Source organism: Tenrec ecaudatus, chromosome 14 (genome assembly GCF_050624435.1).
Source record: "Tenrec ecaudatus isolate mTenEca1 chromosome 14, mTenEca1.hap1, whole genome shotgun sequence".
Classification (NCBI taxonomy): domain Eukaryota; kingdom Metazoa; phylum Chordata; class Mammalia; order Afrosoricida; family Tenrecidae; genus Tenrec; species Tenrec ecaudatus.
The window spans coordinates 98,814,174-98,828,969 of record NC_134543.1 but is presented as its reverse complement, the minus strand read 5'-3'; positions in this window follow the sequence as shown (position 1 = coordinate 98,828,969).

The window sequence follows — 14,796 nt, the reverse complement described above, 5'->3', positions numbered from 1 at the left end:
GTTTTGTGAGATGGAGGAATTGGTGGGTTAGTGTTGGACATATGGGTTAATGAGTTAGTGTTGGACTTGTGGGCTTGGGCAGCACTGGGTTGGGATGTTTTCCTGATGTGCACTTAACCTTTATATAAAATTCTCTCTTATACATGAGTTTCTGTGGATTTGTTTTGTTAAAGTACCCAGACTAACACATTATGGTACCAGGACTGGGATATCGGAGAAACAAATCAAAAGATGGAGAGGAGATGTTCCTTAGACCTCTCTCTCATGGTTGGTTTTCTTCTTTGTCTAGCCAGAGGTCAGATAAAGCCACACTGTTTACTTGGTTGTTTTCAGGGGAAAACAGAAAGTTTGTAAGCCCACTTGCTTTCAGCCATTAAAATTTTATCTTTAGATGGATTTAGGACATGCCTGCAAAGAAAGCTTTGAAAAGATATGCCCCACCCAGTGCTCTGGAGTACTCGGAAACCAGTAGTCTTTGTCAAAGGCTAGAAAAAACATAGAACCATGAAGAAAACTCCTCTCTAGGACTGAATGTTAAAGGGAGCCTGAGAGCAGGCTGAAATGCTTGCTAGGTGACCACCTGGATCTACTTGTGGAGTGGAAGTGGGAGAAATGCAGCAATAAAGAGACAGGTTGAGTTTGGCCACTGACACCTGTGGACTTGGTTTACAGGACAAAGAGGAGAAGATGAGTGCAGGTTGACTGGTCTAAGGTTCATGACCTAGCACAAGGGGCCAGGCTTGTTGAGTATTGGTGAGACCCCCTGGTCTAAAGGCAAGGCGACCAATGGGTACCTTGAGGCCGAGTGGGGCAGCCCACATTGAGTTGACCAGAACCAGACCAGCTGGAGATTTTTGAGCCTGTGAACTGGTGCATATTGTTGCTGACTTCATGGATGGACTGTCTGGAATTGACTTTGCCTATGGATGCAGACTGGAATGAAGACTCTTCATGTCGAAAAATATCATTGTCATCTCAGAGAACTGGGTTGTTGTAAGTGGGCAGTATATAAATTGGATACTCAAAATTGGGGGGATAAAGGCATGAAGTGGTTGGCTTACAAACTTTCATAGGTGGGGGGAAAATTCACAGGATTATAGGATTAAGGTGTAGGTGTTACTTAATTGCAATTTTGAGACTAAAGAATTGATGTACAGGTAACAAGTTGGCAAGGGGTGGATTGAGCTACTTAGCTTATTGTGCCAACCTAGCTGATAAACATGTGGGGTTAATTGAAGGACAGAGGGATAAATGGCTCAGGGAACCTCACCCTTCTAGTTCTCAGGTCTCGTGCTTTGTGATGGTTGCACCAGGATGCAGCTGCCTTAGCAATTCCCTGCTTCAGCTTGCAAGGCTGACTTCCTACAAGGCATTCCTGAGGAGAAGCCACATGGACCTACCCCAATGCAGCCCTGGGTGCTGGAGCACCCATGTGGAGACCCCACCCAGCACTGAGATGCTTATACATTCACTGACTCGGCTTTCCTCCTGCAGTCAGCATCATTGCATCTGTTTTGTGAGATGGAGGAGGACTTGGTGGATTGGTGTTGGACATATGGGTTAATGAGTTAATGTTGGACTTGTGGACTTGGGCAGCATTGGGTTGGGTTGTTTTCTTAATGTACACTTAACCTTTATATAAAATTCTCTCTTATACATGAGTTTCTGTGGATTTGTTTCTCTAAAGTACCCAGACTAACACAAAGGGTTTGTAGGGGACTGGGGCAGGGGGGGAATAGGGAGGTTGAGAGGATTTGGGGAGTGAACAAGGAAAGCAGGAGTGGGAGGGAGCACTAGAACTGAATGATTACACAATTAATTTTATTTTATTTGTTAATAATTTTATTAGGGGCTCATACAACTGTTATCACAATCCATACATACATCAATTGTGTAAAGTACATTTGAACATTCATTGCCCTCACCATTCTCAAAACATTTGCTCTCCACTTAAGCCTCTGGCATCAGGTGCTCATTTTTACCCCTCCCTCCCTGCTCCCCCCCCTCATGAACCCTTGATAATTTATAAATTATTATTTTGTCATATCTTGCCATATCCGACGTCTTCCTTCACCCACTTTTCTGTCGTCCGTCCCCCAGGGAGGAGGTCACATGTAGATCCTGTAATCAGTTCCCCCTTTCCAACCTACCCTCCCTCTATGCTCCCAGTATCGCCACTCACACCACTGGTCCTGAAGGGATCATTCACCCTGAATTCCCTGTGCTTCCAGTTTCTATCTGAACCAGTGTTCATCTGCTGGTCTAGCCAGACTTGCAAGGGAGAATTTGGATCATGAGAGTGGGCTAGGGGGGAAGCATTTAGGAACTAGAGGAAAGTTATATTTTTCATCAGTGCTACATTGTACCCTGACTGACTCATCTCCTCCCCAAGACCCCTCTGCAAGGGGATCTCCAGTGGCCTACAAATGAGCTTTGGGTCTCCACTCCATACTCCCCCCTCATTCACTATGGTAAGATTTTTTTGTTCTGATGATGCCTGATACCTGATCCCTTCTACACCTCGTGATGACACAGACTGGTGTGCTTCTTCCATGTGGGCTTTGTTGCTTCTGAGCTAGATGGCCGCTTATTTATCTTCAAGCCTTTAAGACCCCAGACACTATATCTTTTGATAGCCAGGCACCATCAGCTTTCTTCGCCACATTTGCATATGCATCCATTTGTCTTTAGTGATCATATCATGGAGGTGAGCACACAATGATATGATTTTTCTTTCTTTGATGTCTGATAACTGATCCCTTAAGCACCTCATGATCGCACAGGCTGCTGTGCTTCTTCCATGTGGACTTTGTTGCTTCTGAGCTAGATGGTCGCTTGTTTATCTTCAAGCTTTTAAGACCCCAGACACTATCTCTTTTTTTTAAAACATTTTATTAGGGGCTCATAGAACTCTTTATCACAATCCATGCATATACATACATCAATTACATAAAGCACATCCGTACATTCTTTGCCCTAATCACTCTCAAAGCATTTGCTCTCCACTTAAGCCCTCTGCATCAGGTCCTCTTTTTTTTTTTTTTTTTTTTTGACACTATATCTTTTAATAGCCGGACACCATCAGCTTTCTTCACCACATTTGATTATTCACCAGCTTTGTCTTTAGTGGTTGTGTCAGGAAGGTGAGCAACATAGAGTGCCGATTTAATAGAAGAAAGTATTCTTACATTGAGAGAGTACTTGAGTGGAGGACCAATGTCCTTCTGCTACCTTAATACTAAACCTATAAATATATGCACATAGATCTATTTCCCCATCCTCATACATAATATATTTGCATATGTACAGGACTTTATCTAGACCTCTATAAACGCCCTTTGCTTCCCAGCTCTTTCCTCTATTTCCCTTGACTTTCCTCCTGTCCCAATATCATGCTCAGTCTTCATTTGGGTTTCAGTAATTCCTCTTGTTGCATTACCCTTGATCATGCCCTACCAGGCCTTCCAAACCCTCCTCACCACCAATTTGGATCACTTGTTGTTCCCTTGTCCCAGGGTTTGTTAACACCACTTCCTTTCCCAGCCCCTTCCCCTCTCCATTGCCCCCCGGAACTGTAGGTCCCGTCGTTTTCTCCAGATTGTTCATCCAGTCTATCTTACTTAGACAGACCTGTGGAGATAATAACATGCACAAAAACAAGCAACAATATACAACAAAACAGCAACAAACCAATGACAAAAAGAAAACACAAGAAAGAAAAGCTTGTAGTTAGTTCAAGGATAGGTTGTTCGTCTTTAGGAGTGTTTTCCAGTTCAGTCTGTTGGGGCACCACGCCCTGGCCCCAAAGTCCACCTTAAGCATTCCATGGGCACCTTGCTGCTCCATTCCCTTGCTGTTCTGTTGCACCCCCTTAATGTTTTGCCTCGGTGTGGCAGGATCAGATTGGGTGCAATTCCCACACTGTGTCTCCAGTGTCGTCCCCTGTAGGGCTATGGTCAGTGAGGGGTATCATGTCTCATAGTGGGGCCGGCCATGTGGTCCTCTCTGTGAACAGGCTTCCCTAATTGGGATCATCGTCCTCAAGGCCTGGTGGGCCAGGATGTATTCCACTCTCTCCTACTTCCCCTTCATCTGCTCCCGTGTGCTCCAATCAGATATGTCCCTCTCCCAGAGCTGCAGATTCAATCCCATCTTTTGAAATAAATTCTTCTGGAGGGAGGGGCAGGTGTCCACTTAGTATTTGGGATTGGGGCCGGCCCCCTATATTTTATTTTCTTAAAGATCATTTTATTGGGGCTCTTACAGCTCATAGAACAATCCACACATCAATTATATAAAGTATAATTGACATATGTTGCCATCATCATTTTCTAAACATTTACTTTCTATTTGAGCCCTTGGTATCAGCTCCTCTTTTCCCTCCCTTCCCCATCCTCCATCATGACCCTTTGATAAGTTATAAATTATTATTTTCATATCTTATATCAACTGCTGTCTCCCTTCCCACCATGGTTTCTGTTGTTCATTCCTGGGGGGTCATGGAGTGTATGCATCGATCATTGGGATCTGTTCCCCCTTTCTCCCCTACTCTCACCACCTTCTTTCCCCTACCCTTCTGGTATCATTACTCCCATTTCTATTCCTGAGAGTTTTATCTGACCTGGATTCTCTGTGTCATGAGCTCTTTTCTGTACCATTGTAATACTCAGGTCTAGCCGGAAGTGAAAGGCAGGACTGGGGTCATGATAGCTGGGTCTGGGGAGGGGGAGGTGCGGTGAGGAAGCCTCAAGGAACCAGAGGAATATTGTGTATGTCATCAGAGCTTTACTGCACCCTAGTTGACTCATTCCTTCCTTGTGACTCTTCTGTGAGAGAATGTCCCATTGTTTACAGATGGGTTTTGGATCTCTGCTCAAACCCCTTGTTCTCAAGAATGTTCTGTTTGGTTGTTTGTTCTGGGTCTTCTGATGCCTATTACCTGATCCTATCGACACCACGTGATCACACAGGCTGGTGTGTTTCTTCCATGTGGGCTTGTGGTTTCTCTGCTAGATGGCCACTTGTTTAACTTCAAGCCTGTAAGACCCCAGACACTATATCTTTTGATAGCCAGGTACCATCAGCTTTCTTCACCTTATTTGCTTGTGCACCTATTTTGTCTTCAGTGATCATGCCGGGTGAGCATCACAGAATGCCAGGTTGTTTAAACAAAGTGTTCTTGTCTTGAGGGAGAGCTTGAGCAGAGGCCCAAAATCTGTCCAATTCCTCAATGTATTGCCATATAAATATATGTACATAGGCCAATACCTCTATTTCTAGGAATTAATATGTTTACATATGTAGACACCTATGTTTACACCTCTATCCATAGCTTTGCTTCTTAGATCTTTCCTCTGTTTCCTTTTACCTTCCTCCTGCTCCACCATCATGCTCACCCTTCTTCTGCCTCTCAGTAATTTCTCTCAGCTAGTTTGGTGTTGCTCCAACACCCCCAGGATCTCTACATCTTCCTCATTGTTGATTTTAATTCCCTAGTTGTTCCCCAGTTTATGGCATTGTTTGCTTACTCCCTTCCCCCACTTCCTTCTCCCCCCAGATCCCTCTGGAATCATCCATCCTGTTATTTTCTCCTAGGGCTTGACTCACATGCCTATCTTATATGGGCAGGCAAAAAACAATAATGGAGACAAAACAAAAGATTGAATAAAAAGAGGGAAAAGAAAACAAAAAACCATATATAATTACAAGTCTGTCTGCTCCCCACTCCCACTGGTCCTGGGGGTTCTGGGAACTGCCTCTCCTAGCCTGAAGCTTAATTTTGCGGCTCCTCAGGGGCTTTGTGGCTTGGCTGTGCTCCTGTTGTTAATCTGTTATGTTCCCTTCTTAGTTTGCCCCACTGTGGGGGTCCAGACAGGACTCACGCCCCACTGTGTGTCCCCAGTATTGTCATGTGTGACAATATCCTCCAGCAAGAGGACATCATGTCTTGAGCCGCTGTCAGCCCTACAGTCCTCTCTTCGCCCCCAGCAGCTCTGTACAGGGACACTGTCCTCAGAACTTGGTGTGCTGATATAGAGTGTAGACCCTCACTGTCTTTTTCCCTCTTGGTTGGCTTCCATGTGGGCATGCGGGCCGTCCCCTCTCCCCATCCTGTCGGTTTAGCGTGGTCCTCTGTAGCACAGACTTCTGGGGGGGAGGGGTCAGTTTGGCTCTGATTGGGGCCGGCCCTGTAGCCCTCTCTGTTCAGGAATTGCTCCATGTGGTTATGTTGCCCTCAAGGTTTGGGGTGTTGTGGTAGCTTCTGCATGCACACTCCCAATTATGTAGAGACATAAATCCTGGGTGGGTTAGTACCCTACTCATCCACTACCATCGTCTCCCTCTTCCCAGCACCCCTTGTTCCCGCCCCCTTTCCCCTTCTTTGTGTTGAAATGGCATGTACATCCTTAGGTTTGGCCTTTCCCCTACCTGCCTGGACCTCAACTCATATACTGTGAGATAAGTGGCTTTTCTTCTATACCTACTGTGCTGATTATACTTACCTCAGGGGACTCATGTTGTACTTGTCCTCTTGTGATTGGCTAACTTGTCTTACCATAATTTCCTCCAACTCTTCCCAGGAGACAATGTGCTACATGCGATCATCAGTGCTTTTTTAGTGATGTGTAGTACTCCATTACATATGTCATTTTAAAGGCAATTTAATCAGGGGGGAAAAAAGAACATGATTTAAAATTGAATGTTAATGTTTGCACAATCTTCTTGATATGATTGAACAACTGAAATCTATAATATGTGGATTATATGCCAATAAAACTGTTACATATGAATCAAAACCACAATGAGATAATCACTTCATGGTTAAAATTTAAAAGATTGACAATAATAAGTAGTGGCAAGAATTTGGAATAATTGAAACTCACATACATTGCTTCTGGGTGTGCAATCCTTTGGGAAAAGCTCGACAATTTCTTAAGATTTGCTATGATGTATATCCTCAACAAGAAGCCCTGGTGGTGCAGTGCTTACACATTGGGCTGCGTTCTGCATGGTCAGCAGTTTGAACAGCTCCTCAGGAGAAAGACTGGGCTTTCCACTCCTGTAAAGCAATTACAGGCGGTCTCAAAGAGTCAGCATTGACTTGATTTCAGTGGGTGACATTCTCAACAGATTGGAAAAATATGGGGAAAGTACGTAACCCCTACATACACCTTTCTGGATTGTAGGCCACACAGTATCCTCTTTTCTGGTCAACCAATGGCCTCTTGGTTTATGCACAGGTTCTACATGAAGCACAATTTAGTGTTTGGGAATTCCCATTCTTCTCAATATTATCCACAGTTTGTTATGATATACACAGTCCAATATCTTTGCATACGCAATTAGATAAAAGTAAACATCTTTCTGATGTTCTCTGTAGTGATATCCCTCATATCACGTCTACTTCTAAATTTGCCATGGACTTCAGGCAGTTCCCTGTCAATGTGCTGCTGCAATTTTTTGAGTTCAGCAAAATTTTATGGTATTAATAGGACCCCTGGTAGTGTAGGGGTTACGTGTTGGGCTGCTAACTGCAAGGTCAGCAGTTTGAAACTGCCAACCACTTCTCAGGAGAAAGATGGGCACAAGGAGCTAGAGTCTCAGAAATCCATAGGACCAAGTATACCTTGTCCTACAGGGTTGCTATGAGTTGCCATAGACTTGATACCAGTGAGTTTGGGGCTTTTTTGGGTGATATTAATGATATTGTTTAGAAATCCCTCCATTCTATTTGGTCACTGCTATAGTTTATTGTGCCAGCCTGGCCGATAAACACAAATAGGATTAACTGAAGGGCAGAGGGATAAATGGCTTGCTTGTTCTGTGCCTCAGTTTAAAGGGGTACACTACCTGTGGGATGCCTAGCATGTGGACTGTGTCGCTGTAAGTTGAGATCCCTTTAAGCCCACACAATTGGAATGTTCATCTCTGGAGCTGGGGACTGACAGTTGATGACAGTTGGGGACCTGCCCTGCAGTTTGCTGCCTGGGTATATATAGCCCAGCTCTCTCTACAGAAGGGGACTAGTAACTGGCAGCTCTCAAAAACTTGGACTGCTAGTGTCTCACTGCTTTATAACTTAACTGTTAATTTCTTGTATTATCTATCTGTATATTATTTAACGGTTTATTTCTTGAATTATATATCTATCTTTATAAATATATTTATTTATAATTACTAGCAATCTGGTTTGTCTCTCTAGAGAACCCTGTCCAACACAGTCACCATTCTTTGGAATGGGTAGAAATAGGGGTCTCTTCCAGTTGGATACCTTCCAGTTGGATACCTGATGGCATAGTGGGTTACCCATTATGTTGCTAACCACGCTGTTAGCAATTCTAACCCCCACCTACTCTGAGGGAGAAAGATGAGGCTTTCTGTTCCCATAAAGATTTACAGCCTCAGAATTCCACCAGGCCAGTCTTACTCTGTCCTATCAGGTTGCTATGAGTCAGAATTGGCTCAGGGGCAGGGAGTTTTGAGTCCACTTGGTTGGATGACTAAATTTCTTGGCATAGATGAGTGAGTGCTATCAGTGCTGCATCTGTTTGTTGAAATAGTACAATTGGTCTTCCTTGAATTCCCAGAGAAGAACACTGCATCTACATTGGAAGAAGGCTCATTAAAAAATCTATGATATGCACATGATATAACCTTGCTTGATGAAAGTTAAGTGGACTTAAATTACTTAATAATGAAGATATAACCTCAGCATGGATGATGACTCAATATATAGAAAAGGTAAATCTTCACGACTAGCCCAATAGCATCATGATAAACAGAGAAAAGATTGAAGTTGTCAAGGATTTAACTTAGATTCACACTCCACATTCATGGAATTGAAGGTCAAGAAATTAAAGGAGGCATAGCAATAGACCAATCTGCATCACAAGGTCTATTTAAAGTGTCAAAGAGCCAATGAAAGAAAAACATATATACAATAACAATAATATAATAATAAGGGTCCCTGGGGAGTAAGGTGGGGGAGGGGATAAAGGGGAACTAATATCAAAGAGTTCAAGAAGAAAGAAAATGTTTTGAAGCTGATGGTGGCAGCAATTGTACAATTATGCTTGAGCTAATTGAATTGTGGATTGTTATTTTATCTGTAAGAGCCCCCAGTAAAAGGATTAAATGTTTTAAGTGTTAAAGAGCAAAGATGTCATTTTGAGGACTAAGGTGCACCTGACCCATGCCAGGGTATTTTCAATTGCCTCATGGGCATTTGAATGCTGTACAGTTACTTACAATGATTTAGTTATTCATTACTAAGGAAGACCACAGAAGAGCTGATGCATGTGAATTATGGTGTTCATGAAGAATATTGAAAGTACCTTGTTCTGTCAGAAGAATCAAAAAATCTGTCTTAGCAGATGTAAAGACAGAATGTTTTGTCTCACATACTTTGAACATGTTATCAAGAGAGATCAGTTCCTGAAAAGGACATCATGCTTGGTAAAGTAGAGGGTCATTGAAAAAGAGGAAAACCCTCAAGGAGATGGATTGACAGAGGGACTGCAACAAGAGGTTCATTTAAAAACTCAAAATCTCACTGCCATCAAGTGAATTCAATGGGACAGAGTAGAATTGCCCCTGTACATTCCCAAGTCTAAACCTTCGCAGGAGCAGAAAGCCTCATCTTTCTCCTGCTGGTTGGTAGAACTCACAACCCACTAAGCTATCTGGGCCCCTTGATGGGCTACATACATAAGAACCAAACGCATGGCCCTTGAGTCAGTACCAACTCAGACCAGTCCTACAGGACACATGAAAGACAGAGATCTGACATCGTAAAGGAGGTGACGGAAAAAGCTGATGGCGCCCGGCTACCAAAAGATATAGCACCTGAAGTCTTAAAGACCTGAAGATAAACAAGCAGCCATCTAGCTGAGGGACAACAAAACCCACATGGAAGAAGCACACTGGCCTGTCCCGACTCGATCGCTGAGGACAAAGTGGGTGCATAAGCAAAAGTTGCGAACAAAGCTGATGGTGCCCGGCTATCAAATGATATAGCATCAGGGGTCTTAAAGGCTTGAAGATAATCAGGCGGCCATCTAGCTAAGAAACAACAAAGCCCACAAGGAAGAAGCACACCAGCCTACCCCGACGCAAATGCTGAAGACAAAGCAGGTGCATGGGCAAGTGCGGTGAAAAAAGCCCCCCATAAAATGATTTGACATACACACGTGTGCGCGTGCATACACACACACACACACAAGGATTTCCTTGGCTTTGCTCTACCTATCTTTAATGAGTTACCTATCAGCTCAAAAGTGGACTAATGTGAGCCTGAGGCCTATGTTGACTTCTTTGCTCTGGTCTAAGAAAGGACACCGGAAAGTTCTTAGCTTAGAAAATTGCTGCGGGACTCCAGGAAGATGGCCACCAGATAGGTAGTTCACACCTGGAGCTCCCAGGAGATTGGGAAAGAGAGACAAGGCTTCAACCCAGAGCTCCAAGACAAGAACGCAACACACTGACATGAAGCAGGGAACCGATAGAGAGGCCTGAGGGGCCGGCCCCATCACCACCTAAGTGGACAGCACCACCCTCCCCTCAAGAAGAATTCACTTCAGAGGAGAGCACTGAAACTACAGCTCAAGAAGAGGGGAAGAGGGACTGGTCTGGTCAGAGCACACAGGAGCCAATGAGGGGGCATAGGGGAAAAAAAAATAGTAAAGCACATCCTGGCTCACCAAGCCCTGAGGACAATGTTCCTGCTCCAAAAAGCAATGCACAGAAGATGACCACAGGGCCGGCCCCACCATGGGACACAGCCTTCCTCACTGACCCATAGCACCATTGGGGACAACACTAGAGACACACAGTGGGAATTTTGTGCCCGCCATCAGCTCACCACACTGAAGCCAGCCTCTGGGGCCATGCAGCAGAGCAGCGGGAGAAGCAGAGCCATGAAGTCCCCAGGGACAGAGGCGGTGCCAGGGCATGGCACCCCATCAGACTTGCCTGGAAAGCACCCGTGAAGGACAACAAACAGACCCTGAACTATTTATACGTTTATGTGTGTATGCGTGTGTGTGTGGGGGGGGGGTTGTTGTTGTAGCTATTGTTTTAAGAACTAGAGGAAAGTTGCATGTTTCATCGTTGCTACACTGCACCCTGACTGGCCCGTCTCCTCCCTGAGACCCTTCCATAAGGGGATGTCCAGTTACCTAAAGATGGGCTTTGCTCCCCCTCATTCACAATGATATGATTCTGTGCAAGCATTTTTATGATAGTTCTTATTCATAACAACCCAAACCAAATGAGAACCAGAACTCAAAATCTTGAAAGACACCATGCTTACTACTTGGATTAAGAATAGTAACTCAAAACACACTGCCATTGAGTCAACTCTGACTCACAGTGACCCTGTAGGACAGGGTAGAACCAGCCCTGTGGTTTTCCAAGGCTCTAATGCTTTGGGGAGTAAGAAAGCCTTATCTTTCTCCTGGTGAGTGGCTGGTAGTTTCAAAATTCTGTGAACCTTCACCTAATTCACAATTAAAAAGTTAAAATATAAAATCTTTACAGGAACCACAACCAGAATATATATTTCCTGGAAAGAAATTGTCCCTGGGATTGTTTCTTTTATTTCCCTCTGTAACAACACTATATTAATAAATATCATGGTAGGTAGAGACATTTTATGAATTCCAAATAAACAACACTTTCTTTAAAAAAAACCAACATCAGACCAAATGGCCAACAGATGAAGAGGTAAACCAATAGATTATCAATGAAATATTCCTCATCGAGAAAGACTTTCTCCTAGAGCCCACACACCCTGAATCAGATGTCTACCCTCCTGACCAGTTAGACAAAGTTTCTGTTGGCTAACGTCAGTCACATGTCGTGTTTTCTTTTTCTTTTTAAATTTTTTTTCTTTTTTTTTTTCGTGTTTTCTTATTAGGGAAACATCAGGTGACTAAGCCACTTATCAACAGATAACCAAAACATTTGGTAATAGAAATTACATCAGTAGTTCCCTGGGGTTAGGAAGATGGGATCAATGGCCAAGGGGCACATGGCAATTTTACAAGTAATGGAAATACTATACAGACATCTTGATTGGAGTAGGAGTTATAAAGATGTATGTATTTATCTAAACTGTCTTTGAATTGTAGGCTAAAACCTATAGATATTCATGTATATCAATTTTACCTCAATAAAGTTGACTTAAAAATTAAAACTTTGATGACTAGAAAATAAAGAAAAGACTAAACTCCTCAACTTGCTCAATGACTCTTGGTAAAGTCACCCCAGCCAGAATTCCCAGTCATCCCTCCCCTTCCCTGTCCCCTCCCTCCTTCCCACTAGAGGACATCATTTGCAGTTCCACATGGACATAGGCTTTTTGAGGTTGCTCTGTCTTCCTGGCAATGTCACTCCTGAGTTCAGGCTGCTAAAGTCCCAATCGTTCTGTGATGCTTACCTTTACCCACCTCTATCCTGAAACAGCCTTCGTCACCAACTCTAGTGCCTAGCAAGAACACTTTGTGAATACTTTTCATGACAGTACTGACCACACTGTACTATACTCTCCTCTTCATTTGCCCTTACTTTTCTGGAAATAGATAAATTCTAATTCATCTCTGTAAAACCATACTGTAAGTGCCTTGAAGGCAAATACTCAGGTGGCCCGGGGTTTGCAGTGTTACATGGGCCATCAGCCAGAGTCTCCTTTGGCTACCCTGATTACTTCACCGGTAAGTCTTCTACCACTTTCTGTAGCAGGAGTAATCTTTCGGGCTGAATCTACCACCATTTTCTGCCATCTATTTTTCTCACTCTCTCTCTTTGTTCTCTCCATCTCTCTTACCATTGACCATCTTTGAAGGCCCCTCAACCCTCTGGCTGCAGCTATTTCCTTCTCTGCAGATATCTCCAAAAGTTATTCACCATCCAGAAAAGTTTACCAAGTATACTCAGAGCGCTGCAGTAAAGGCTGGAGTAGAAGGACAGACAAAGGCTGGACAGGTCTTGAGGATTTGAAGAGTACTGAATGGTGAATCAAGGGAGGGGAAAGGAATGAATGAGGAGCTGATCCCAGGGGCTCAAGGAGAAAGCAAATGTTCTCAGAATGATGATGGCAACAAATGTACAAATGTGCTTGACACAAGGGATGGATGGATGGCTTGTGATAGGAGTTGTACAAGTCCCCAATAAAATTATTTTTTTTAATAATAAAACTTACATAAATGAATGAATGGTTCCCAGGGCACTCAGCCTGTGTGGCCTACAGAATGAGGAAGTATATCAAGTGGGTAAGGCTGACAGATGAATTGGTTTAAGGAGAAAATAAATGAATTTTGTCTTAATCATAATGTATGTCACACCATTATATTAAAATGATCCTGGGTTGTAGACAGTTGCCAACCACAAAGTCAGACATTCCAACTCACCAACCCCTCTGTAGGAGAAAGATGGGGCTCTCTGCTTCTGTAAGACTACAGTCTTGACAACTTTTTAACAGTGGTTCTCAACCTTCCTAGTGCCAGGACTCTTTCACACAGTTCCTCATGCTCTGGTGACACCCCAACCATAAAATTATTGTCCTTGCTACTTCATCACTGTCATTTTGCTACTGTTATGAATCATAATGTAAATATCTGATATGCAGGATATATTTCATTGTTAAAAATTGAACATAATTAAATCATAGTGATTCGTCACAAAACAATATGTCATTATATATCATGAACTATTTATTTCTAATGACAAATAAAGGAAATTTTGTCTTGAACATGGTGTAGCCTGGGTAACAGCCTGCCTGCCTGGTACTCCTATGTGGGCGTATCTACATGTGGGTGGACCTGCCTGGAGACGGATAGAGGAGCAGTGTCTTGGTTCCTAAAACCATCGGAAATGTGTATTTTCTGATCGTCTTAGGCGACCCCTGTGAAAGGGTCATTTGACCCCCCAAAGGGGTCGTGACCCACAGGTTGAGAACCACTTCTCTATGTAGTGTCACTATGCGTTAGAATCGACTCAATGGCAGTGAGCTTGGTTTGGTCTAGGGACAGGAGAGGAAAGGTTTTAGGTAGAAGAGATAGCGTGGCATGAGAAGGAAAGCAAGGCTTTCGGGAGCTTGGAGTCGAGGGAGGTGGGGGTGCCTGATCATGGGAACAGGTATTTTTGTGGGGGGATCATGAAAATGTTCTAGAATTAGATAGTGGTGATAGCTGTACAACTTATGAATATAGATATACATATTTTAAACTGGATTATACATTTTAAAAGGGTGAATTTTATACTATTGATCTTAAAAGGAACAATCAAGACAAAAAATACCACAAAAAAAGAAAAAATACGAATATTAAAAAGAAAGTCCTCTACCAGGTCAACACCCCTTTAAGAAACTAAAAGGAGGCCAGTCTCAGCAAAGCACAGAGGAGCACAAAGCCGATGCATGAGGAGGCTGGGAAGATGTAGCGACAAGGAATGATGAAAGATGGATGCTCGGGAGCCCAACTTGATGATAAGCACCAAGACACAAGGGACACAGGGACGTCAAGGAGGAAGAGGACAGAGAGAGACCAAAAGGTTGCACAGCTGAGAAACGAGAAGAGAGATGGAGCCTGTGAGTGTGGTAGACAAAGAGACTGCAAGAGAGAGGAATAGACTAAACCACACACTTACCTCCAGGCCAGGAGATTTCTCATAGCAGAGGACGGACGGTCAGCAGTGTTTTCCATTGCGAAGACACTAGAGACGAAGCTAAATCAAGAAAAGTCCTGTGGAGATGGCTGACCATGTGAGAGTGGGGGCTGGGGAAAGAGCCAGATGGCA